Genomic DNA, 26,004 nt, shown 5'->3' on the forward strand with positions numbered 1-26,004 from the left:
CACCTGCTCAAGTAATTTCTCCTTCAATATGCTGCATCCAGAGGGTATTAGATTTGTATTTTTATTGTCTATTGCCAGTTCTGACATTCCCATATCCCAAACTCCATTCTCTTTGTCTACAAATCTGGGAGAAGATGTACCATTACTTACTGGTCAGAATAGTATCAGAAGAAATCAAGAAATTTTCTGAAACTCTTGACCTATAGTGCACCCAACTTGGAAGATTTGGTTCCATCGAGTTTCAGAGGCAAAGGATACATTTCATTTTCATTTTTCAGAGCTTGGAATCTGAAGGTGTTTCACCTTACTCCTGTTGGTTCGTTTAGTACATAGTGGTGCAAGTCAGAACCTATACTATGCAGAGTAACAGGAGTAGCTGTTCCTGCTCTTCAACTGTTGTACCATACATTGTCTGAGAATATTTTCAAACAGAATCTTGCTTACTAAAATACTCTCTGGTTTTAGTAGAAGCAGCAGCTTAACTCTGTGCCAATCTCTTCTGTTTCAGTAACACAGAAACACATATTCTATTCATAAATACATAACTCACTGTAGACTTGATGTCAGCACATCATCATCAGCCAGGGCTACACAGCAAAATGAAGGCCCTTTCACATGAAAAGTCACTTCGACATGGAAATGTAGACTCTGCATTATATTTATTAACTGGCTTATAAAAGGTGTTATCCAATCGTCAGTGAAGTTGCTGCTATATGTAAGGCAGATTCAGTTTATAACCTAGAAACCAGGGCTCACCTGGCAATAAAAACACAAAGCAGCTGAGCAGGTGCCCTCGTGACTTGTTCCCATAGCCTAATGGAATGATAAAAGGTGGTTCTATAGTCCTATCCTTGTATCTGTTTGTAGTTGCTTGTTGATACTGCACTCTCCTATTTTGATTCTCAAATCTCATTAAAAGGTCCTTCATTATAAATACCTCATTAAATGCTATTAAGAAATACCATAAGGAATCAAAAGGAAATTGTTGGGGAAAATAATCCTTAAACCAAAAGCTTTGAGTCTCTATAACCAAGCAGCTAACTAGAAACAAAATTAGCACTCTACCTTCTATATTATTTGAGAAGCAACTAATTTGTATATTAAAGAAATAGAAGAATTTAACAGACAGCCACCCTGTAGTCAATGTCTTTCTTCCTTTTGTTCTCACTTTTGCTAATTTTACTTCTTTAAATGCTTCATTGTCTAATTCATATTCATGTAAAAAGCTGTCTCTTAGTCCTAGGAATTCTGGCTCTCATACTTACCCTATATCATATGGAAAACAACTGATACCATGACAAGTAATCCAAATTAAATTAGAATTTTTTTCACATGGCTAATGAGTTTGGATATTCTGTTTCATCTTTTCCCAAACACCAACAATGAATGTTCCTCCATCAGGAACCAAGGATTATTTTCACTGACAGTATTGCAACAATCTAGTAGATATGCTTTAAATACAGGAGTTCTACATTGTTTTAATGGTGCACTAGTCAGCATGCAGTACTGTCCTACCCAATTTTTGCCTCACTTCATGCTTACTTTTTTCTGCAAGGTATCTATAATCTTTCATCTGAGGGTGTTCACGTCTCTTTTCATATGTTACTTGGGGATTTTCTCCTGTGAAAGCAGGAGATTACCTGGGAGTGAAAGGAGTCAAAAGGGTTGAGGTAGACTACAGCCTAACCCTGTGTTGTAGAAATTATTATATCCTTGTGGTTTCTACCCAGCTTTTGAACCTTTAGCTCCCAAATAAAAAACACTCACAGCCTTTATATTTACAAAGAACATTAGAGAGTACAAAAGCTTGACAGTTGCCTACCCTCTATATTGTGAGAATCTACTTTCCTATCAATAAAGCTGAATTATTACATACTCTGCTTCCTATGGGCTCTTAATTGACCATTCCACAGGGATACATAATCTTCATTTCTAAGCCAAGGGACTCCTTCTTCCTCTTCTTCCTGGTAACTGTCTCCAACTTCCAGCCTAGATACCTCAAGCTCACCTATATCTTTTCTGTCCAGGTATTTAGTGTTGGGATTTTTATTTAACTATCAGAAATAATTTGGAGACAGGATCACTTAGCATTTACCTGAAGACTCTCTCCTCCTTGGGATAAGCAGATTTGGGTTCAATATCACCACTGAAATATAAGTAGCATCAGACCAACTAACTTCAATGCTCTACACAGTTTACTTTAGTTTCTGGTATACATTGTATACACAAATTCAATAAAGGAGGAGGTGATCCAAGCCAGACTGCCTGCGTTTTGAAACCATGACTAGAAACACAAGATCAGACAATACTTGAATAAATGTTTGTGAGCAAATACTATATGTTAAAATAGCAGCTCCATGAAAGCTTAGTCAGGGCAAACTAATTTAAAGAAAATTGTCTGGCACATACCATAGAATGTATCTTAGGGAACCATGAAAACAAGGCAGAAGACCATATGCAGGTTGACGGTACACTAGGGGCAGATGCCCTCTGTGCTCTTGAAATTCTCCTCCCCCAGACTCAGAATATCATTTCCTAAAACTGGAATCTTTTCTTATATTCCAAAAAGGATAAAAGGGGAAAAGAAACATAAGGCAGTGAAAGGAGGACAGGAAAACTGATGTTAGGAAGCAGTAGGTGAATATACACTTGAGCCAAGCCTGACAAACACAGTATCCATCAATTCACTCTGGCTGAATAGGAAAGAACATCAGAAGAGGAATGGTTATCTATATCAGGAGAAGTGATAGCAAGACAGTGTGTTTGTCACAGGGAGACAAAGCATGTGTGGTGGGGATAAAATGTAGAAATATCAGCCCATTTCTTTCATGATCTGAAATACAAATTCTATCATGGCTGTATTTGTTTTTATTGCAGTTAAGTGCAATACTGTGCATTACAGGGATTGAATCAAAGAAGATAATTATTCACCAAAATAGGTGTGTTGGAGCCTCCTTGCACTTTTGAGACTGTGCTGTTGCAGATGAATAGGTCCTAATGAGATAGTTCATGGAAAGCATGAACCAGAGTTATTCTAAGTACCATGCTACTTGCAGGGCTCAAGATAAACATTTTCCTGTGTAGAAAAATTATATTCTAAGACACTTGCAGATGCTCGATCAGGATGTGTTATTGAGGTTATCCAATATGTAACTATTCTCAGCCTTGACAAATTGCTCCTGATTTGTGTGTTCCCTAGCCTAGTCCTGAGCCATGAGGATTTCTTCACAGGTAGGTCATGCACTCAGAAGAATCAGTTGCTGTCAGAACACAGAATGGATGTGAGGCCCACACTCTTTTTCTTGCGTTCCTGATGTTCTTCCTCAATTAAAGAATAACAGCAATATGAATTTGCTTATCCATTACAGTAAGGGATGACTGGTAACTTCTAATTTAACATGCTTCCTATCAAGATTCTTGGAATTGCATCCTAATTGTCTTTTTTAAGATGTGACACCCAGATATGCCAGCCTCCATCATTTTATTCAAAACATTGAGGGAGCAAAATGTACAATTGCTTGCTCTTCAGCATAATACCAACAGACATCTGGAAAATCTCCACAATTCTTGATATACAGTTCATCTGACTTGGAAGATTCACTTTTATTGATGTTCAGAGATTGTGGCCTGATTGCACCTTCATCATCAGAAACCTGGAGTCTGAATGTGTTTCACATTGTTCCTCTTGCCACTATTGGTGTAACCCTCCCATAGTGGGGCTAGTCAAAACATAAGCCACTTGGAGTAACAGGAGTGTGAAGCTGGATGTCTATCATTGAGCCTGAACTCCTGTAATCTCTATTGCCTGAGAATGTTTTCAGATGAAACCTGGCTGAACAGGATACTCTCAAGTTTTATTAGAAGAAAGAGCCTAACTCTGTGTCATTGTCTCATGCTTGCACATGCACTTATATTCTGCTCATCAGCACATAGGCCATTGTATCCTAAGCATCTGCATTGCATAATCAGCTTAGTGTACCATAAGCAAATAATGATACTTTACACATGAAAATGTACTCTGAGGCAGAGATGTAGAATCTGCATTATATCCATTAACTGGATATTATAAGATAGTATCTGATAGTCAGAAAATTTGCCGCTATACCACACCAACCCCAGTAGATTCTGTGTGACCAATTCCACAGACTGAGACATTAGACTTCAAAGGGAGGATGTCTCCTGGAACAGGTTGTGGAACTCTCTAGCCAGAGAAATATATTTGTCTTATTTATCTTCTTCTACTCCTTTTCTATATTTATGACATGTTCCTAACAGCCTAGGCTGAGATTTTAAGTGAAAAAATAGGATAAGAATCACTCCTTGAGATAGGGTCACTGGCTATGACCTTTTCTCCAAGAGATCCAGTGCTTTGATTCATAATCATTTATATAAGTACAAAGCAGTACTTTGATGAAAACCCTATCAACAATATATGAACTTGTATTGCTATGCATGCGTAATTGAGGTGGGCTCTGACATTTTTCTATAGAAAGCATTGTTTTTAAGTACAGTTTTTAATAGGACAGAAGGTCAATGTTAGATAAAAATTACCCACGGAAATTTATTAACTTGTTCAGGACCAAGGGGTCAGAAAGAACCATGTGCCCCTGAAGATCCTTTGAACCCACTCCTAGCAGTTTGCTATTAACTGTAAGTGTTTTTTTGTTCTGTTAAGTGATAATGATGTTATCTATTTCATTCATAATTGATTCTTTGAACCCGCTCATTAGAAATTGTAATACATAAATGATTTTATTTTTTGTTGTGACAGATGACTATGATAATTATTCTTTGTAGCTGTTTCAGTGAACACATCATTTAGAATTGTAATACCTGTTTCTCCTGAAAAAAAAAAAAAACAAACTGAAAGCCACAAAATATACTCGGATTCAAACTATCTCTGTGTTTGTTTCTGTTTGTCACAACAAAATCCTTACTCACCATGTCTTCAAGGACTCATGTCCCAGGGAAACTCACATCCAGCTGGAGTGGTCCGTGACACTACTATATGTAAGGTAGATTCTGTATATTCTCTAAATCCAGGGATCGCTGAGCAATAAAAATACAAATTGGCTGACTATGTGCTTCAAAAACGTGTTCCCAAAGCCAAATTTGATGATCACTGTGGTATTATAATCTTTAGATCTATTCTCATATCTGCTTATAGTTTCTCTCCTAATTTGATTCTCAATTTTCATTAAAAAAATCTCCTACTTAAAGAGTAGAATGTGAAAAATCATAATAGAAAAACAATTTTTTTATCTAAAATAGTCAATAAATCAGCAGCCTTTTTGGTATGTAAGCAAACAGCTAATTAATAATAAAAATAGCACTCTGTCTCATTAAATATCAGCTTTTTGGATATTAGTGAAATGGAAATATTAATAAGACTATTGTCTAATCAGCATCATTCTTCCTTTTCCTACTCACTATGTGACTCAATAAGGACCTTTACTCATTAAAAATGATCAATTCTCAACCCTCTCACTATTTCTACTTCTGATATTATATTTCTCATAGTCTGTTTTCATAATTTTATCATTTTTAGGTCTGCTAAACTAAACATAGATCTTATTCTTTTGTATAAACTCCATAAGTTGATATTTTAGCACCTGGAAAATCACCAGTGTTGTTTTATGAAGCATTGATCATGAAGATCCAGTCATCAACATATGTGTAGAGAGAAAGCATGGCTTGAATACTTTTTCCATGAAAAAGAATTAAGAATCCTCAATTTCTAATATTAACCTTGAAATAATAGGAAACAATAAATTATTTTGCTAGTGATCATTGCATTGTCATGATAAAATACTTGAAAGAAATGATGTGATTTGACTAATCTTTTCAGTTTTTGAGCTCTAAGTATTGGGAAGTCATATGGAGTAAAACCATATTTAACCTGGTATGTCTGATAGCAATAGATGTGTTTGAAATATCAAAAAATAACATATACAAAAGGGCCTGAATATTGAAATGCCTCCTCCAGGTTTAACGAACACTCAACTGAGATTTCTCAAACCTACCATAAACATACCCAAAGCTGAGACTACTATATAAAATGCAAGCTTCAGGAGATATCACAGAATACAATAGGAAGCCACAGACCCTGAAGATGCTATTACCCAGTAGTCAGTTCCCTTAATTACTAACAGCCTATCTTAAGGTATAATTGGAAGGTCTTTTTTACTGTATGAATTACAAAACACCACAGCTAGGATTACCCAAACGTTGGGTAAATATAAAATAAACTGTTCTTGAGTAAATTGTGAGATATTTGTTACCACTGTTCTCTTTGGCTTGAAATGAATAGAGTTAAAAGCAGAAAGGTCACATTGATGGATTTCTCCAAACGTCACAACGTTTTTGAAGCCTGAGAGGGTATTACAAATATTGGCAAGTTCATGCACATCAAAAAGCAGATGAGGCAACTCAGACTACTCTGTTAAAACCCTGGGATGTTTTGCTATGACTTGTCTCACTGTGAGAGGAAGACTGTTAGCCTATGTATAGTAGTAAGTCACAATGTCTTTAAGCCGCAGTTTGGTGATGATGAGAGAGTAATTTTTCCCAGATCCACTCCACTCAGCCTCAATGTGACCCCAGTATTCAAGTTGGATGCCTTATACATCAGTAGTTTAGGTGAATTCCCTGATTTCTGCCGGTGCCAGGATAACCAAGTATCAGTGTTCTCACTGGCTTGGCAATTGATAATTAGTCTGCAAGAGATACAGATAGAGTGGATGAAAACTGGTTCATCTAAGTATCACATCTCATACCTGAGGCAGAAGAGGCACAATGGGCATAAAATGTTAGCCACATGGTAAGATAATTTCCATAAAAATACAGGCAGCCACACTTAAGTCTCACCCGAGAAAACAGTTGTATTGTGCTCTGGCTACTTGCAAATTAGTATGGGAGTGCAAGGCTTGAGCCGCCTGTAGTATAGGGTTTCCAAGACAGAGAAGAACAGAACATATCAGCCTTCTGACAACAAATTACTTTTTACAGGTCAAAGAACTGAGTCAGTGGGAATATAAAAATTCTTTTTTTTTACCACTCCCTATTTTCTTTAGTTCCTTTCTGGAGTATATTCCTATTAAGAATGGTGACTGAACCCCTTAAAGAATCCCAGAAATATGAAGATGGATTAATCATATACATTTGAAAATTAAAATTCTAAATTTTATTATGCAAATTTTCAGATAAACAGTATTATACACCAAAATGATTGAGTATCAAAGTCTATAGAGCTCAATAAATATCTATCTAGAAAGATTAAAAGCAACAAGAGCTCTGCATTAGATTTTATGCTTTCAAATGGATTTTGTTTAGATATCATTCACCAAATCCAACAGACAATTGCTGTGTTACAAAATGACTAGCTTTATATCCCCTCTACGGGTTGTCTCTATTATACTCATTATATTTTTTCTTTTGTTATTATTGATAACAAAATATTTACTCTTACCTATGATCCTGCTATGTTCTTGCAGTTAGCATGAAGTACACTTAAATTCACTGCTGAGTTTTGAGCCTCAGGAAGGATGAGACTTTCATCTTCACCTAGGTAATGCGGTTTTCTGTCATTTATCTTTGTTTTATCCTTTCATTGCTCACAATGTATTGTACATATTTTATGATATTCTTTCGATGCTTCAAGGCACTATTTTTATCTTGTGCACTCTCATCACACAAACCTGGAGATTCAGACCCTATGAAATGTTTAATCACTTCTTCAGTTATTTGTGTTATGCCATATTCTACCACCACAAAGTCAGCCTCAGATCCAAGGACAGCACGATTTTCAATGGTGGTATTTAGGTCAGTGGAGGTCAAGTAAGTAGAAAGGAGAAGAACGCATCAATGAACATGTAAGATGCATATATAGGACCTAAAGCCAGAGTATATTCATCAAGATATGGCCACAGATTCATTATGATACTGAATATTCAATATGGGTAACCAAGAAATTCATCATGAGGACAGTATCTTGTTCATTAAGGTCCAAGTAAAGGAGCCTCTTTAGTGTAAAATGCAACAAAAGCCCCTCGTTCTGATTACTTAAACTACTATCTGCTATGATAAAACACCCTTACCAAAGCAACATAGAAGTTTATTCTGATGCAGTCCCAAAGAAATAGCTCATTAGATAAGAGTTGTGGCTTCTGTTGTCAAGGCCATACATCAATTTTTCAGCACTGACATAGAGGCCCATACAATCTATAATACTGCACTAATGAATCTGATGCCCTTCACTTAACTTTGAAAACACCAGTCAGAAATGTTGTACACAGACATTTATGTATAGCACACATGTGTGAAAGACATTTATATACACAAATACATTTTTATAAAAAACAAATTTTATGTTTACAAAGCAAAATCTGCATGCGTTTGCCAGAACTGGTTGCAACAAATCTAAACTCAGGATTCAGATAGCAAAGCAATGACGAACCATAACTTACAGTTGCCCTTCTCCATTTCACACAACAAAGAATATCCACCCACACTATTAAATTAATAGGGAGAAGGGAATCAAAAAGAAATTACACCATCCTGAGAATTTAAAGGCAGTAAATGATTGCTTTCAGAAAGAAAATGTTTAGTCCTCTATGATAGAGCTACTGGTAAAGTACACTTGCCTAAGTAAAAATGACATTGACACGGTATAGGCAAACTTAATTAAAAATGAAGTATCCTGAAAAAATAAATAAAAACCATGAAAACAGGGAGAAGAGTCTGGAAAATAGACAATCTCCCTAAGAGAGGGAAAAGAAGGGAATGATGGATATTACTGTGCATGTGTGTATGTGCATGTGCTCACATTTTCATGTTCATGTGCTTTGTGTGTGTGTGTGTGTGTGTGTGTGTGTGTGTGTTTGTATTGTGATAGAGGAGAGATAGAATGAAGTGTGGGGAAATTGATCCTTATGAATTGAAGTATGTGCATACCACAGAGCATGTATAAAGTTCAGATGTTATCTTTCCATCTGGTATTAAGGAGAGTATACCTAAACTCTTACTACTTTGCTGTGTACTCATATTCTAAATTAGTTGTCCTTAAAACTTTATTGCCCTCCCCCAAGAATCCCATTCACTGGGAGTCCAGCCTTGGCAGGGCAAAAGGGCTTTCCCTTGCACTGGTGCCCTTACGAGGCTATTCATTGCTACATATGGAGTTGGAGACCAGGGTCAGTCCATGTATAGTCTTTGCATAGTGGCATAGTCACTGGAAGCTCTGGTTGGTTGGCATTGTTATTCATATGGGGTCTCAAGCCCTTTCAGCGCTTTCAGTCCTTACTCTGATTTCTTCAGTGAGGGTCCACTTCTCAGTTCAGTGGTCTGCTGCAATCATTCGCCTATGTATTTGTAGTATTCTGGCTGTGTCTCTCAGGAGAGATCTACATCTGGTTCCTATCAGCCTGCAATATTTTGCTTCATCCATCTTATCTAGTTTGGTGGCTGTATATGTATGGGCCACATGTGGGGCAGACTCTGAATGGGCTAACGTGCAGCCTCTGTTGTAAACATTGCCTCCCTATCCCTTCCTAAGGGTATTATTGTTCGTGTTTTAAGGAGTGAAACATCTGCACTTTGGTCCTCCTTCTTGAGTTTCAAGTGTTCTGGGTATCCAGGGTAATTAGAGCATGTGAGATAATATCCACTTATAAATGAGTGCATAACATGTGTGTTTTTCTCTGATTGGGTTACCTCACTCAGGATGATACTTTCTAGTTCCATCCATTTGCCTATGAATTTTCCAAAGTCAATGTCTTGATAGTTGAGTAGTATTACATTGTGTAAATGTACCACATTTTCTGTATCCATTCCTCTGTTGAAGGGTATCTGGGTTCTTTCCAGCTTCTGGCTATTATAGATAAGGCTGCTCTGAACATAGTGGACCATATGTCTTTGTTGTATGTTGGGGCATCTTTTGGGTATATGCCCAAGAGAGGTATAGTTGGGTCCTCGGGTAGTGCAATGTCTAATTTTCTGAGAAATCTCCAGACTAATTTCCAGAATAGTTGTACGAGTCTGCAATCACACCAAAAATGGAGGAGTGTTCCTCTTTCTCCTCATCTTTGCCAGCATCTGCTGTCAATGGAGTATTTTTATTTTAGCCATTCTGACTAGTGTGAGGTGGAATCTCAGGGTTGTTTTGATTTGCATTTCCCTTATGACTAAAGATGTTGAACATTTCTTTAGGTGCTTCTCAACCATTGGATATTCCAAAGCTGTGAATTCTTTGTTTAGTTCTGAACCCCGTTTTTAATAGAGTTATTGGTCTCCCTGCAGTCTAACTTCCTGAGCTCTTTTATATTTTGGATATAAGCCCTCTATCACTTGTAGCATTGGTAAAGATCTTTTCCCAATCTGTTGGTTGTCATTTTGTCCTAACATCGTTGTCTTTTGCCTTACAGAAGCTTTGTGGTTTTATGAGATCCCATTTGTCAATTCTTGATCTTAGAGCATAAGCCATTGGTGTTTTATTCAGGAAATTTTCTCCAGGTCCCATGTGTTCAAGATTTTTTCCTCACTTTTTTCTTCTATTAGTTTGAGTGCATTAGTTTGATGTGCAGGTCCTTGATCCACTTGGACTTAAGCTGTGTACAGGGTGATAAGAATGGATCGATCTGCATTCTTCTACATGCTGACCTCCAGTTGAACCAGCACCATTTGCTGAAAATGCTATCTTTTTCCATTGGATGGTTTTGACTCCTTTGTCAAAAATCAAGTGACCATAGGTGTGAGGGTTCATTTCTTGGTCTTCATTTCTATTCCATTGCTCTATCTGCCTGTCTCTGTACCAATACCGTACAGTTTTTATCACTATTGCTCTGCAATACTGCTTGATTTCAGGGATAGTGATTTCCCCAGACGTCCTTTTATTGTTGAGGATAGTTTTAGCTCTCCTGGGTGTTTTGTTATTCCAGATGAATTTGAAAATTGTTCTGTCTAACTCTGAAAAATTGGATTGGTATTTTGATGGGGATTGCATTGAATCTGTAGATTGCTTTTGGTAAAATGGCCATTTTTACAATATCGTGTCAATCCATGAGCAAGGGAGATCTCTCCATCTTCTGAGATCTTCTTCAAATTCTTCTTCAGAGGCTTGAAGTTCTTATCATACAGACCTTTCATTGCTTGATTAATGTCACAGCGAGGTTTTTTATATTATTTTATATGACTATGAAGGTTGTTGTTTCCCTAATTTCTTTCTCAGCAAGTTTGTCTTTTGTGTAGAGGAAAGCTACTGATTTATTTGAGTTAATTTTATAGCCAGCCACTTTGTTGAAGGTGTTGATCAGGTTTAGTAGTCGTCTGGTGGAACTTTTGAAATCACTTAAATAAACCATCATATCATCTTCAAATAGTGGTATTTTGACTTCTTCCTTTCCAATCTGTATCCCTTTGATCACCTTTTGTTGTCTGATTGCTCTGGCTAGGACTTCAAGAACTATATTGAATAAATACAGAGAGAGTGGGCAGTCTTGTCTAATCTCTGGTTTTAGTGGGATTGCATCAAGTTTCTCTCCATTTAGTTTAATGTTAGCTACTGGTTTCCTGTATATGACTTTTACTATGTTTAGGTATGGACCTTGAATTCCTGGTCTTTCCAGGGCTTTTATCACGAAGGGGTGTTGTACTTTGTCAAATGCTTCCTCAGCATCTAATGAAATGATCATGTGGTTTTTATCTTTCAGTTTGTTTATATAGTGGATTACATTGATGATTTTCTGTATATTAAAACAACCATGCATACCTGGGATGAAGGCTAATTGATCATGATGGATGATTTTTTGATGTGTTCTTGGATTCGGTTTGCAATTATTTTATTAAGTGTTTTTGTGTTGATATTCTTAAGGGAAATTGGTCTGAAGTTGTCTTTCTTTGTTGGGTCTTTGTGTGGTTTAGCTATAAGAGTAATTGTGGCTTCACAGAAGGATTTCAGTAGCGCTCCGTATGTTTCAATTTTGGGGAATAGTTTGGATGGTATTGGTATGAGGTGTTCTATGAAGGTCTGATAGAATTCTCCACTAAACCTGTTGGGACCGGGGTTCTTTTTGGTTGGGAGACTTTTAATGACTGCTTCTATTTCGTTAGGAGTTATGGAATTGTTTAAATGGTTTATCTGTTCCGATTTAACTTCTATACCTGGTATCTGTATAGGAAATTGTCCATTTCTTCCAGATTTTCATATTTTGTTGAATATAGGCTTTTGTAGTAGGATCTGATGATTTTTTGAATTTCCTCTGACTCTGTTGTTATGTCTTCCTATTCATTCCTTATTTTCTTAATTTGGACACATTCCCTGTGTCCTCTCATTAGTCTGGCTAAGTGTTTATCTAGCTTGTTGATTTTCTCAAAGAACCAGCTTTTAGTTCTGTTGATTCTTTGTATAATCCTTTTTGTTTTTACATAGTTGATTTCACTCCTGACTTTGATTATTTTCTGCCTTCTACTTCTCCTGGGCATATTTGCTTCTTTTGTTCTAGAGCTTGTAGGTGTGCTGTCAAGCTGCTGACATATGCTCTTTCCTGTTTCTTTCTGCAGGCACTCAGAGCTATGAGTTTTCCTCTTAGCACAGCTTTCATTGTGTCCCATATGCTTCGGTATGTTGTACATTCATTTCCATTAAATTCAAAGAAGTCTTTAATTTCTTTCTTTATTTCTTCCTTGACCAGTTTATCATTGAGTAGAGCATTGTTCAACTTCCATGTATATGCAGTTATTCTTTCTTTATTGTTATTGAAGACCAGCTTTAGCCTGTGGTGGTCTGATTGGACACAGTGAATAATTTCTATCTTGCTGTATCTGTTGAGATTTGTTTTGTGCTTCATTATATGGTCAATTTTCGAGAAAGTGTCATTAGATAGTGAGAAGAAGTTATATCCTTTTGTTTTAGGATAGAATGTTCTATAAATATCTGTTCAGTCCATTTTGGTTCATAACTTCTGTTAGTCTCTCTATGTCTCCGTTTAATTTCTGTTTCCATGATCTGTATATTGATGAATGGGGTGTTGAAATGTCCTACTATTCTTGTGTGAGGTGCAACGTGTGCTTTGAGCTTTAGCAAGGTTTCTTTTATGTATGTAGGTACCCTTGTATTTAGAGCATAGATATTTAAGATTGAGAGTTCATCTTGGTGGATTTTTCCTTTGATGAATATGAAGTGTCCTTCCTTATATTTTTGTATGACTTTTGGTTGAAAAATCGATTTTATTCGATATTAGAATGGCTATTCCAGCTTGCTTCTTCAGACCATTTGCTTGGAAAGTTGTTTTTCAGCCTTTTATTCTGCTGTAGTTTCTGTCTTTGTCTCTGACATAAGTTTCCTGTAGGCAGCAAAATGCTGGGTCCTCATTATGTATCCAGTTTGTTAATCTGTGTCTTATTTGGGGGAATTGAGTTCATTGGTGTTGGGAGATATTAAGGAATATTGATCGTTGCTTCCTGTTATCTTCATATTTGGAGGTATGATTATGTTTGCATGCTTGTCTTCTCTTTGTTTTGTTGCAGAACAATCAGTTTCTTGCTTTTTCTAGGTAAAGCCTTGTGTTGTGCTTTACCATTTATTATCCTTTGTAGGGCTGGATTTGTAGAAAGATATCATGTAAATTCGGTTTTGTCATGGAATATCTTGGTTTCTCCATCTATGGAGGCCCAAAAAGCAGCACTGATCTAAAGGACAAAAGCTGGAAACCCCTGTGGTTGAATAAGGGAAAGGCTGGAAGAAGCTGGGGAGGAGGGAGACTGCATAGCAAGACCAGCAATTTCAACTAGCCTGGATCTCTGAGATCTATCAGACAGTGAGCCACCAACCAGGCAGCAAGCAAGCCAATATAAGGCCCCCAACACATATACAGTAGAGCGCTGCCTGGTCTAGCCTCAGTGAAAGAAGAAGTATCTAACCCTCCAGAGACAAGAGGCCTCAGGGTGTGGGAAGTCGGGTGGGGTTGGGGTGGTTGCATGGGGAAATCCTCTTGCAAACAGAGGATTAGGAAAGCAAATGGCAGGGGTTCAGAGGAAGGGATGTACCTTTGTAGGAGAGGGGACAGGGAGTATAAAAGGGGAACATGACCATGTATTGGGGGTATACAGTATTAAAGCCTTTAGGCCAGCAGAAAGAATGGAAACAGACAACCTCAGGAGGTAGGATGTTGGGGAACCCTTCAGAAGGTACCAGAGACCTGGAAGGTGAGAGACATTAGGACTCAAAAGGAGGGACATTAATAACCAACAGTGGGGAGAGGGAATTTGTAAAGTCTACCTCCAGTAGAAGACAGGGCATGAAATGAGGAAAGGGGTTGTTATCCCACCGTCAAAAACGCTAACCCAGATATGTGCCTGTCTGAAAGAACCTCATGGACAAAAATTGAGAAGAGTCTGAGAGAAAGAGGTTCCGAGATTGGCCCAAATTGTTATTATTAAAATAATATTAATATTATTATTTTATTATATAATAAATATATTGTGATAAGTATATTGTATATAGTATTATTAATATAATAATAATTATTGAATTATTGAAATAAACTGTAAAGTTGCCTAGTTTTGTTTCAAATATTTGACCAGGTGTTAGAGTGACACCTCGTCAAATGTATAGAGCCTCAAAATTAAGCAGTTTATTTTAGATATATGTAAATACAGTACATTAGGAAACATATCTGGTAACAATCATCTTAATTCTATGTGCACAATAAAGCTTAATGCATGAGTACAGTTTAACTGTTTTGCAAAATACATATGACAATGACATCTCGTGTAAGGATCAGTTCAGCTGACTGAGAAAGGATAATAAAGATAAAGGTCTACAGACGGAGACTCTAGAATAAATGTTTTGGGAAATCTGAGTGAGCCCTCAACCTACTGATAGCAAAGGTTATCAGGTTATGAACAACATGCACTCCTGGACTTCTAGATTGAAAGTAAATATATATTTTTCCACCTAGGCAACCGCCCTGTTTGAGTAACATTTCAGATTTTTCCAGAGCTTGTCTGTGAGCACTCATGCCTCTACAATATAGAAGAGGTTTTATGTCATTTCTACTATGATAAGAATCCTGCATAACTCTTCCTTCTATACTGCCACACTACCAGGGACCTTTGCATATTGCTTTCCAGGGAAGGCCCGCCCTTCCTAGTGTGAAATAAAAGCTCAGTTGTTTTGTTTCAGTGACTGATCAGTCTTCTCAGTGTGTCTCCTCAAGCTCCTTTTTCAAAATGAAAGTGCCTGGTAGGCTGCTGGTGCTGTTGTTTTGGATTCCAGGTAAGGACAGAGGGAAGTGAGAGAGGAGCATATGTTGGGATTATGAGCAGTGGGTGCCACTCCTGACTACATATTATATACAACGTGTGAGAAGATGGGTCTAACCCTCAGGATCAGGCCTCAGGGGTGTATATTTGTTAGAGGGAAGCTCCAGATTGGAGCATGTGCTTTAATGGAGATTATGACATGGATGGATGGGATCATCTCAGTTATGCCTAGAAGCACCTTGAGGCTTGCATTTCAATTTTTGGTATGACGTGAATTTTAGTATATAAAAAAATCTGTATGTAAAAATAAACATGATTGTACTTCTCTCTCATTATTTCAGTTTCCAGAAGTGATGTTGTGTTGACACAAACTCCAGTTGCCCAGCCTGTCACACTTGGAGATCAGGCTTCTATATCTTGCAGGTCTAGTCAGAGCCTGGTACATAGTGATGGAAACACTTATTTGAAATGGTACCTACAGAAGCCAGGCCAGTCTCCACAGCTCCTCATCTATGAAGTTTCCAACCGATTTTCTGGGGTCCCAGACAGGTTCATTGGCAGTGGGTCAGGGACAGATTTCACCCTCAAGATCAGCAGAGTAGAGCCTGAGGACTTGGGAGTTTATTACTGCTTCCAAGCTACACATTTTCCTCCCACAGTGATGCATACCCTAACAAAAATGTCTTTGCTTGGGGCATCCCAGCTGTCAAATATGTTATTTATGTGTGAGAGAGAGGTTCTGAGGAACTCCAGATTATTGGTTCCAGCTGAGGGCAAGTGCAGCTTGGCTACAGATCACTGGTCATTCATTTATTACTTCATTGCCACAATAACAACAATTTTGCACCTGCCTCAGGACAATAGCAAACAGGTGCTCCCTCAGATATCAGAAAAGAATGAGAAAATAGCTGAGTGAAAACATATTTGAATTCAACAGGCCTTGAGTGCTTTTTCACTTATTGTCCAGTAAAGCAGACAGCACGGAAAGATATAGTCCTTTGTTAAATTGTCTTCTTTTTATGTAATTGTGTCATTTGCCATGTTTTATGCTTTTGACTTAGATTCATATAAATTTTATCGAATTTGCTTTTTGTGTAAAGTTTAGTCCATCACTCTAACTTTCATAACATGCTTCTACTGATGAAGTGTTTCTTTTATAACATGCAAATGGTTTATTTTTATTCCATTCAGGTAATTTAGCTATATTGAATCCATGTTTACTTTCAATGACATGCACAATTTCAGATGAGTAGGAATATATTTATACTGGTATCTTCTGCTCTTTTGAGTCTTTTATTTCCTCTGGTCCTACTAATTTGTGTTTCCTTTAATATATTGATAATTTGTTTTGTTTCTGGTATTTGATCTTTTTGTAGAGATTTTTGTCATTGAACTTATTTGAGATTCTCTGTTCTTCCAGGTTTTGAATATTGACTTAATACTTCACTCGATATGTTTCTTTTATGTTTCCATTTTTCTTCTTTCATTTAATAATGAGTCACTATCCATTTAGACTGTTTTTTAATTTCATTTTAATTTAATTTTAAAAATTAAATAATGATTTGTTAATTATTAATAACCTATTATGCTCTTCCCTTCACATGCCAAAATGTTTTCTTTTCTTCTCCTTATTTATTTGTATTATGACTTTTTCTTTATACACTTTACATACTTTTTCCTTCCCCCCTCCCAATCTGTCCCACTCACGATCTTCCTCCCATCCCAGCTCCCCTTCTCAGCTCATTACCACCCATTCCAGTATTCCCCCACCCTGACACTTAAGTCTGTGCAATGCTAGGTGCATCCTCTCACACTGTATCCTCTCCCAGATAAGGCAATCCAGTGAGAAGAACATAGCCCACATACAGGGAATAGCTTTTGGGTTACCTCCTACCCTGGTTGTTCAGGAACCACATGAAGATCAAGATGTACATCTGCTACATATGTGCTGGGAGGCCTAGATCCATACCACATATGATATTTGATTGGTGACTCAGCCTTTGAGTGTTCAAAGTGTCCAGGTCAGTTGATTTTGTTGGTCTTCCTGTGAAGTTCCTAACTCCTTCAAATCCTCAGCCTGTCATTCTGTTCTTTCTGAAAGGTCCCCAAGTTCCTGCCAAGACTGAACCCCCAGTGGACGTGATTGTTGTGGGGGAGGGTGACAATGAGGGGAGGATGGGGAGGGGAAGCCCATATAGAAGAGAAGGGGATGGCATAGGGGGATGTTGGCCCAGAAACCGGGAAGGAGAATAAAAATCAAAATGTAAATAACAAATACTCAAGTTAATAAAGAAAAAAAAGAAAGAAAAAATAGATTTAATCCAAAAAAAAAAAAAGAAAGAAAGAAAGGTCCCCAAGCTAGATCCTCTCTTTGGCTCTGGATGTCTGCATCTGTCTGAGTTAGTGGCTGGGTTGAGCCTCTCAGAGGTCAGTCATACTAGCATAGCATAACAGAGCATTACAATTATAACAGAGTATCATTAGTAGTGTCAAGAATTGGTGCTTACCCATGGTATAGATCTCAAGATGGCCCTGTTATTAGTTCACCATTTCCCTAGAATCTGTTTCATGCCCCATCCCTATATTTCCTGTAGATAACATAAATTTGGGCTTGAAAGTTTTGTGAGGGGTGGTGTCCCTATCACTTCACTGGTGTTCCTACATGGCTACAGAAGCCATCCATTTCAGGTTCCATGCTGTCAAATCTGTGATTCCCAGCTGAGGAAAACTCCATTAACTCTTGAGTTCCTCCCTTATCTTGGGTCTGTCTCCTCACAAAGATTGCCCCTACATTCCCACCCCTGTCTGTTGCAGATTTCCATTCATTCTCATGTCCATCTGGCAATGCCTCCTGTCCCTTCTACATCTGATCCTGAAGCACCCCATTCCCTTCGCATCACCTCTCCCACCCAGTTCCTTTCATCCTTCTTCCTCTTATGACTATTTTATTTCCCCCTACTAAGTGAGATTCAAGGATCCTTGTTTGTGCCTTCCCTCTTCGTTAGCTTCTTTGGGTCTGTGGAATGTAGCATGTGTATGCTGTATTTTATGGCTAATATTAATTCATAAGTAAATAATTCATGATGATATTCTTAAGATCCAACTATTTTCCGGCAATATTCATGATGTCTTTGGTTTTAATAGCTCAATACTATTCCATTGTGCAGAGGTCCCTCATTTCTTCATCCAGTCTTCATTTGAAGTGTATATAAGCTGTTTCCATTTTGGCTGCTACAAATAAGGATTATGTGAACATAGTTGAGCAAGTGTCTTTGTGGGATAGTGGAATATCTTTTGGGTATATTCTCAAGAGTGGTATACATGTGTTTTTAGGTAGAACTCTTTACATATTTTGGGAAACTTCCAAATTTATTTCCAAAGTGTTTGTAGATGTTTGTGCTCCCATCAGGGATGAAGAAATATTCCCTTTGTTCCACATCCTCATCAGCATGTGTTATCTCTTGAGTTTCTGATCTTGGCCATTCTGATGGGTGTAAGATTGAATTTCAGAGTTGATTTGATTTTCATTTCTATGATTACTAAAGACTTTGAACATTTCTTTAAGTGTTTCTCAGCCATTGGAAATTCCTCTGTTGAGAATTCTCTGTTCAGATTTGTGCCCCATTTTTACTTAAGTGAATTGGGTTGTTGGTGCTTTTTATGAATCTTGGATATTAGTCCTCTGTCAGATGTAAAGTTGGTGAATATCCTTTCCCAGTCTGCAGACTGCCATTTTGTCCTTTTGACACCATCCTTTGTTTTACAGAAGATTTTCAGTTTTACGATATTCCATTTATCGATTGTCAATCTTAGACCCTGAACCATTAGTGTTCTGTTCAGGAAATGGTGTCCTCTACCAATTTGTTCAAGGGTATTTCACACTATCTCTCCTATATAATTTAGTGCATTTGGTTTTGTGTTGAGGTTCTAGATCCATTTGGACTTGAGTTTTGTGCAGGGATATATATATATATATATATATATATATATATATATATATATATATATATATTTTCATTCTTCTACCTGCAGACATCCATTTCAATTTACCATTTGATTAAGATGCTCTCTTGTTTGGATTGCATAATTTTAGGTTCTTTGTCCAAATCCAAGTATCCCTAGGTGTGTAGATTTATTTGTGTTTTTTATTTCATTTATTTTTTATTTTATTTCATTTTTTAAATCAATATTTCTGTCTCTATACTAATACCATGCAGTTTTAGCACTATTGCTATGCAGTACACTTTGAAGTCATGGATCATGATTTCTCCCAAAGTTAAGTTTATTGTTAAGGCTTTTTTTATTATAAGGCCAGGAATTGTTCTTTCAGGGTATATTACAGTTTGCGTTGGAATATTAATAGGGACTGCATGAAATCCGTAGATTGCTTTTGCTAAGCTGGCCATTTTCACTAAGGTATTCCTGCTTATCCATGAACATGGGAAATCTTTCTGTCTTCTGATATGTTCTTCAATTTATTTCTTCATGGACTTGAAGTTATTATCATAATAACCTTTTACTTTCATGGTTAGAGTTACACCAAAATATTTTATATTATGTCTGGCTATTGTAAAGGGTATTTGGTTGGGGATTTAGCTCAGTGCTAGAGCGCTTGTCTAGCAAGAGCAAGGCTCTGGGTTCGGTCCCCAGCTCTGGAAAAAAAAAGGGGTGTTGCTTCCCTAATTTCTTTCCTGTCCCATTTATCATTGGTAAAAGAAGGGCTACTGATGTCATTGAGTTAATATTGTACCCATTCTGTTTGCTGATGACGTTTATCAGCTGTTAGTAGTTTTCTGGTAGAGATCATTTATTTATACTATCATATCATCGACATTTATTGATGTTTTGACTTCTCTTCTGATTTGTATAACATTGACCTCCTTTAGTTGTCTTATTGCCTTAGGTAGAATTTCAAGTAATATATTGAATACATAGGGAATGAGTGGGCAGCCTTGTTTCTTTTCTGAGTTTAGTGGAACTCATTTAAGTTTCTCTACATTTACCTTTATGTTGGCAATAGTGTTGCTTGCTGTACATTGCTTTGATTATTTTTAAGTATGTGCCTCCTTGTATCTCTGATGTCTCTTATACTTTTAACGTGAAGGGATGTTTGATTTTGCCAAAAGTTTTTTCAACATCTAATGAGATGATCATGTGTTTCTTTCAGTTTGTTTATGTGGTGGATTGCCTTGATGGATATTGATATACTGAACCCTCCCTGCATCACTGCAATGAAGCCTACTTGATCATGATGGGTGATGTTTTCGTTTGGCTCTTTGATTCAGTTTCTGAGTATTTTATTGCATATACTTCATCAATGCTCATAAAAAACGTGGTCTGATGTACTGGGTTTTTCTTTGTTGTTGTTGTTGTTGTTGTTGTTGAGTCTTTGTAAGTTTATGTATACAGTTAACTAGGGCTTCATAGCATGAGTTTGGCAGTGTTACTTCTTTTCTATTTTATGGAATAGTTTAAGGAGTATTTATATTAGCTTTTCTTTGAAAGTCTGGTAGAATTCTTTAGTAAAACCATCTGGCCCTGGACTTGCTTTCATTTATTTATTTATTTATTTATTTATTTATTTATTTATTGGAATTTTTTAATGAATGTTTCTCTCTTTAGGAGGTATAGATCTGATCATGATTTAACTTTGGCAAATCATATCTGTCTAAAAATAAATCATCAATTTCTTTAAGATTTTTTCAATTTTGTAGAATGTGTTTTTTTGAAGTTAAAAAGTGATGATTCTTTGAATTTCCTCAGTGTCCATAGTTGTCTTATTTTTCATTTCTAATTTTGTTTATTTGAATTCTCTCTCTCTCTCTCTCTCTCTCTCTCTCTCTCTCTCTCTCTCTCTTGGTTGGGTTAGCTTTAGGTGTGTATATCTTGGTTTTTTCTCAAAGAACCAGTTATTGGTTTCCTTGATTCTTTATTAGTTTGCTTGTTTCTAACTGATTGATTCCTGTCCTAATTTTGATTATTTCCTGCCTTTTACTCTTTGGTGTGCTTTCTCCCTTTATTTTTTCTGGAGCTTTCTGATGTACTTTTAAATTGCTGGTGTGTCAACTTTCTAATTTCTTTATGGAGGCACTTAGAGCTATGAATTTTCCTCTCAGCAGTGCTTTAATTGTGTCCCATGAATTTGGGAATGCTCTGGGTTCATTTACATTGAATGCTAGAAAGGCTTTAATTTCTTTCTTCCCTGATCCAAAGATCATTTAGTGGAGTGTTGTTTAATTTCTATGAATATGTAGCCTTTCTGCTGTTTCTGTTCTTGTTGAAGTCCAGCTTTAGATCATTGGTTCCAAGAACTGATGGGTACATTCAGAAGTAATCAAAGTAAAGATGAAGAACCTAGTCAGATTACTAATTTGACCTGTTTGTTAGAGAATCTAGGTCTCCCGACCAACATGTAGGGGCATGCTGTGCTGACAATAATTAAATCAAAATTTTGGGGTGTGTACTCTCTCACATATGTATATTGTAACTTTAATTTCTGCTAACTAAAATGACTTGGCCATTTTCAAATCTGAGATGTATATATATATATATACATATATTATTAATATATATATTAGATATTAATGAGAGTGCTGTTTTAATTAGCATATTATTGTCATTCATTCTCAAGTGTCCTAATTCACTTTATGGTTAATGCTGAAAAATAGTTTATTATGTATTTAATCAATATCACCTATATGTACTCCTCTGAGAAGGGATACCTTGATTTGTTACATATCTTAAGAATTTAGATAGCTCTTTAATATTAATCTACAAATAAATAATTTAGACATTGTTTTAAATTTGAATGCTACATCAAGTTGGACATTTTTTGTTTAATCACATTTTTGTTTAGTCACATTTTGTTAAAATGTGGAAAGTAATTACAATAAACTTATGTTCATGTTAAATAATCAATGACCTTGAGAAAAAATTTTTAAAAAGATAAAAAAATAAAGCAAAGGTGTGAGCAAAATATATGCAATGCATCTACATGAATACTTTAAGAAATAGTCTCTCCTTATTAGTAGAAATCAAAACAGAATATTAAAATAAGAATCCAATGACTGAAAGAAGAATGTACATTACAAAACTTTGACAGTGCTGTAGAAAGAAATCTATAATTAATAAACTATAGTAGGCTTCATTTTTTATATCTGATATTAAGGTTCCCAAATACTCCTTTATGTATCTGCTAAAGATAAGTGGAAATATCTGTCCATGTATAATCTGACATAAAAACATTAATAGTACCTTAAAATTTTCTCAAGGTAAAAAATAAAAACAACCATATTATAGAAAAATGTTATCATGACTATAAGATCCAGCAATAAGGACTTTTTATTTATTTACCAACAGAGTATGAATTAACCTTTAAAATTCAATTATACTGAGAAAATGAAGACACTGAAGAACATATCCTGCATGGTTTCATTCAAATTATACTTGAAAAGTGAAAATATACATAGGAGAGAAAGGAGTTAAAAAAGATGAGACAGCATATAATATGAATAATAATATGTGAATGAAGTATATAGTTATTACATATTGTGTTTGAATAAATAATATGTTATTAATTGATATATAAATAAGTATTTCAAAATAAAATATATTACACACACACACACACACACACACACACACACACACACAAAGACTCTGCTCTCCTTAGGTAAGAGATACTCAGTGCAAAGGGCCACAGACAAAACTATTGACACTTCCAGGAGCCTGATAGTGGGCTCAGTATTTAAAAGTTCTTAGAGTGTGTGGTGACATGATGTGGAATGTTGGGATGCTGGTTTTTTTTTTTTTTAGCCCTGCTAAAGACACAATTTTTCCCTTTTCAGAGTAATTGAAGCAATTAGATTTGAGTCTGTGTGTTCTATTATTACATTATCAAGCACACTTGGATTTCTTCTTTTTCCCACCTCCCATTGTTTTATTCAGCACAGGCTTCTGATATTCTCAACTTCTTATGTAGCTACACACCTCTAGTTTCTTCCTTCCTTCCTTTTTTCCTTCCTTCCTTCCTTCCTTCTTTCCTTCCTTCCTTTATTCCCCTTTAAAAAAATTTTATGAATATTAGTATTTTGGATATGGGCATCTCTGATATCATAGTTAGTTTATTTCTATCTTAGGATAAAAGAGGTTAAGTTCTTGTGTGTATAGTCTGCCATTTTCCCATTGAGTGTTTGTCTTATACATAGCTGATTGCTTGTGTTGTTTCCTTGCTTTATTTTGATTTCTTTTTCTGGAAGACTCTCTTTTTAAAAAGGGGGGATTTATTTATTTATGTATGGAATACATTGTCACTCTCTTTAGACATACCCTTGGCATTGGATACCATTGCAGATGGTAATGAGCTACCATGTGGTTGCTGGAATTGAACTCAAGACCTCTGGAAGAGTAGTCAGTGCTCTTAACACTGAGCCATCTCTCTTGCTCTCTGGAAGATTCTTGAAATCTTTACGCCTGATGTTTGTTACTCTGAAAGTCTTGTCAAAAACTGATCTTCATCTTCATCGTTTTCCTTCAGGAGAGTCATCTGCACCTAAGAAGCTGAGTCTGCAACAAAATTAACAAAATTACTCCTTTCAGATTTATTTTTCTACATCTCTTTTTATTTTCGGAGATATTTTTATTAAATCATAGTAGAATTTTCAGTTTATTCATGTTGTTAATGGAAATATGATATTACTTTAGCATGGTCCATATCACTGGAACAAATATCTGGCAAATAAAATCATATATGTAAAAGATTATTTTCATTTATGACCCCTATTCTTCCATGCTTTGGAAAATATGGAGATAAGATGTGGCAGAATATTTCTCCATGAACAGATATAAAGTGTAATTGGTAGTGATTAGAAAAGAAGCTGGTGTAATAGAAAATTGTCTCAGTGCCTGTTATTTGGATCATTGACTGAAATATCCACAGATGCTCACAAAAGTTCCATTCAATAATGTCATATCATAGTAGGTTTGTCTGACTTTGGTATCTGTACATGGGATGGATCCCCTAGATGGCACAGTTTCTAGTGGTCTTTCCGTCCGTCTCTGCTCCACACTTTGTCTCCATATATCTTACTCTGAGTATTTTTGTTCCCTATATTAAGAAAGTCTTTAGCATCCACATTTTAGTCATCCTTCTTCATGAACTTCATATGCTTTGTAAACTGTATCTTGAATATTCTGAACTTTTTGGGCTAGGATGATATAGCTGTCTTCTGAAAAGCACTACCAGAGCCTGACAAATACAGAGGCAGATGCTTACAGCCAACCATTGAGCTGAGAATGGTTTACCCAATGGAGGAGTTAGAGAAAGGACTGAAGGAGCTGAAGGGGTTTGCAACCCCATAAGAAGAACAAAAATATAAACCAACCAGACTGATGCCACACCCCAAGCTCCCAGGGATTAATCCATCATCTCACAGGGATGGACCATGAATATAGGCACATATGTAGCAGAGAATGGTCTTATTGGGCATCAATAAGAAGAGAGGCCCTTGTTACATGAAGGCTGTATGCCCCAGTGTAATGGAATGTTAGAGTTGGGAAGTAGGAGGGAATGGGTGGTTTGGTAAGGGATACAGGATTTCTCGAGGGGAAACCGGGAAAGGAGATAACATTTAAAAATGTAAATTAAAAATTATCCAATAAAAATATTTAAAAACAAGTTATTATTTGACCTTACTCACATGTATAAAGAGTTGTAACTCAGGGAAACCTACTATCAAAGACTAAGGGAAACAATACAAGGTGGTTTCGCAGAAAATTTCTTCAGACAGATGAGCAGTATCAAGATAGACTTCTCTTTTATGCTTGACATAAAGAGAGTCAATTTGCTCACATGCCTTTCCACGACAATTGTTTTCAGGTAATTGACATAAGATTGTGAAACTCATCCAAATGTTCCCAGCAATGACAACCCCATGATGTGGCTCAGGAATGCACAGGCACCTATCCCTGCATCACCAATGTCTGCTACAGAATTGATGCTTTCCCTTATTAAACTCACCTCATGCAACTTTTATGGATATCCCAAACTGAAATTTGTCCTCTGGGAAATTCATAGGATACTACTGTATGTTTAGAACTTTCATACATTTTGTGTTACTTTTGTGAGCAGTGTACAATTTATCCCTAGGTGTCGCACTTATATGCCTGTTCCCGGAAATGCAAAGGGGGCATGGTGGGAAGCCATAGTGGATACTGCATTCTTGCTCTGCAGATGGACCTGGAGTAGACCTCCACCTTCCTATTTGTAAAGAAGAATTGCTCACAATTATCTTTCCTGATTGTTGCTACCTGGCTGGGACTCCTTGTTGATGTCTAGAAAGACAAAACAACAGTATCAACTAATCTTAGGACGTAGAATTCCCAGTAACTGAACAGCCGTCGAAACATAATGAAAAACACAAGAAACAACAAATATTACAAAAATCCAAACAAATACTCCACACTTTTGTCTGTGTTGCTACACTTTTTATCATTTGCACAGTTATGTCTATAGGGCAGTTCCCTGAGTCCTAAATATATGACTATGTAGAGTTTGAAAACTGAAAAAAATTAATCATAAGATTCCTTTCAACATAACAAAAGGCATGCATTCCTTTGGAGGACTTTGTTCTTCTACCCACAATCTTTGGGCTTCTATTACTTCTGATAATATCAGTAGTTGAGTAGAGATGTTCAAAACAAATAATGAAATAGTGAAGTCAAACAAAATTCCTTTGGCTTTGAACA

Source organism: Rattus norvegicus, chromosome 4 (genome assembly GCF_021556685.1).
Source record: "Rattus norvegicus strain SHRSP/BbbUtx chromosome 4, alternate assembly SHRSP_T2T, whole genome shotgun sequence".
Lineage (NCBI taxonomy): Eukaryota > Metazoa > Chordata > Mammalia > Rodentia > Muridae > Rattus > Rattus norvegicus.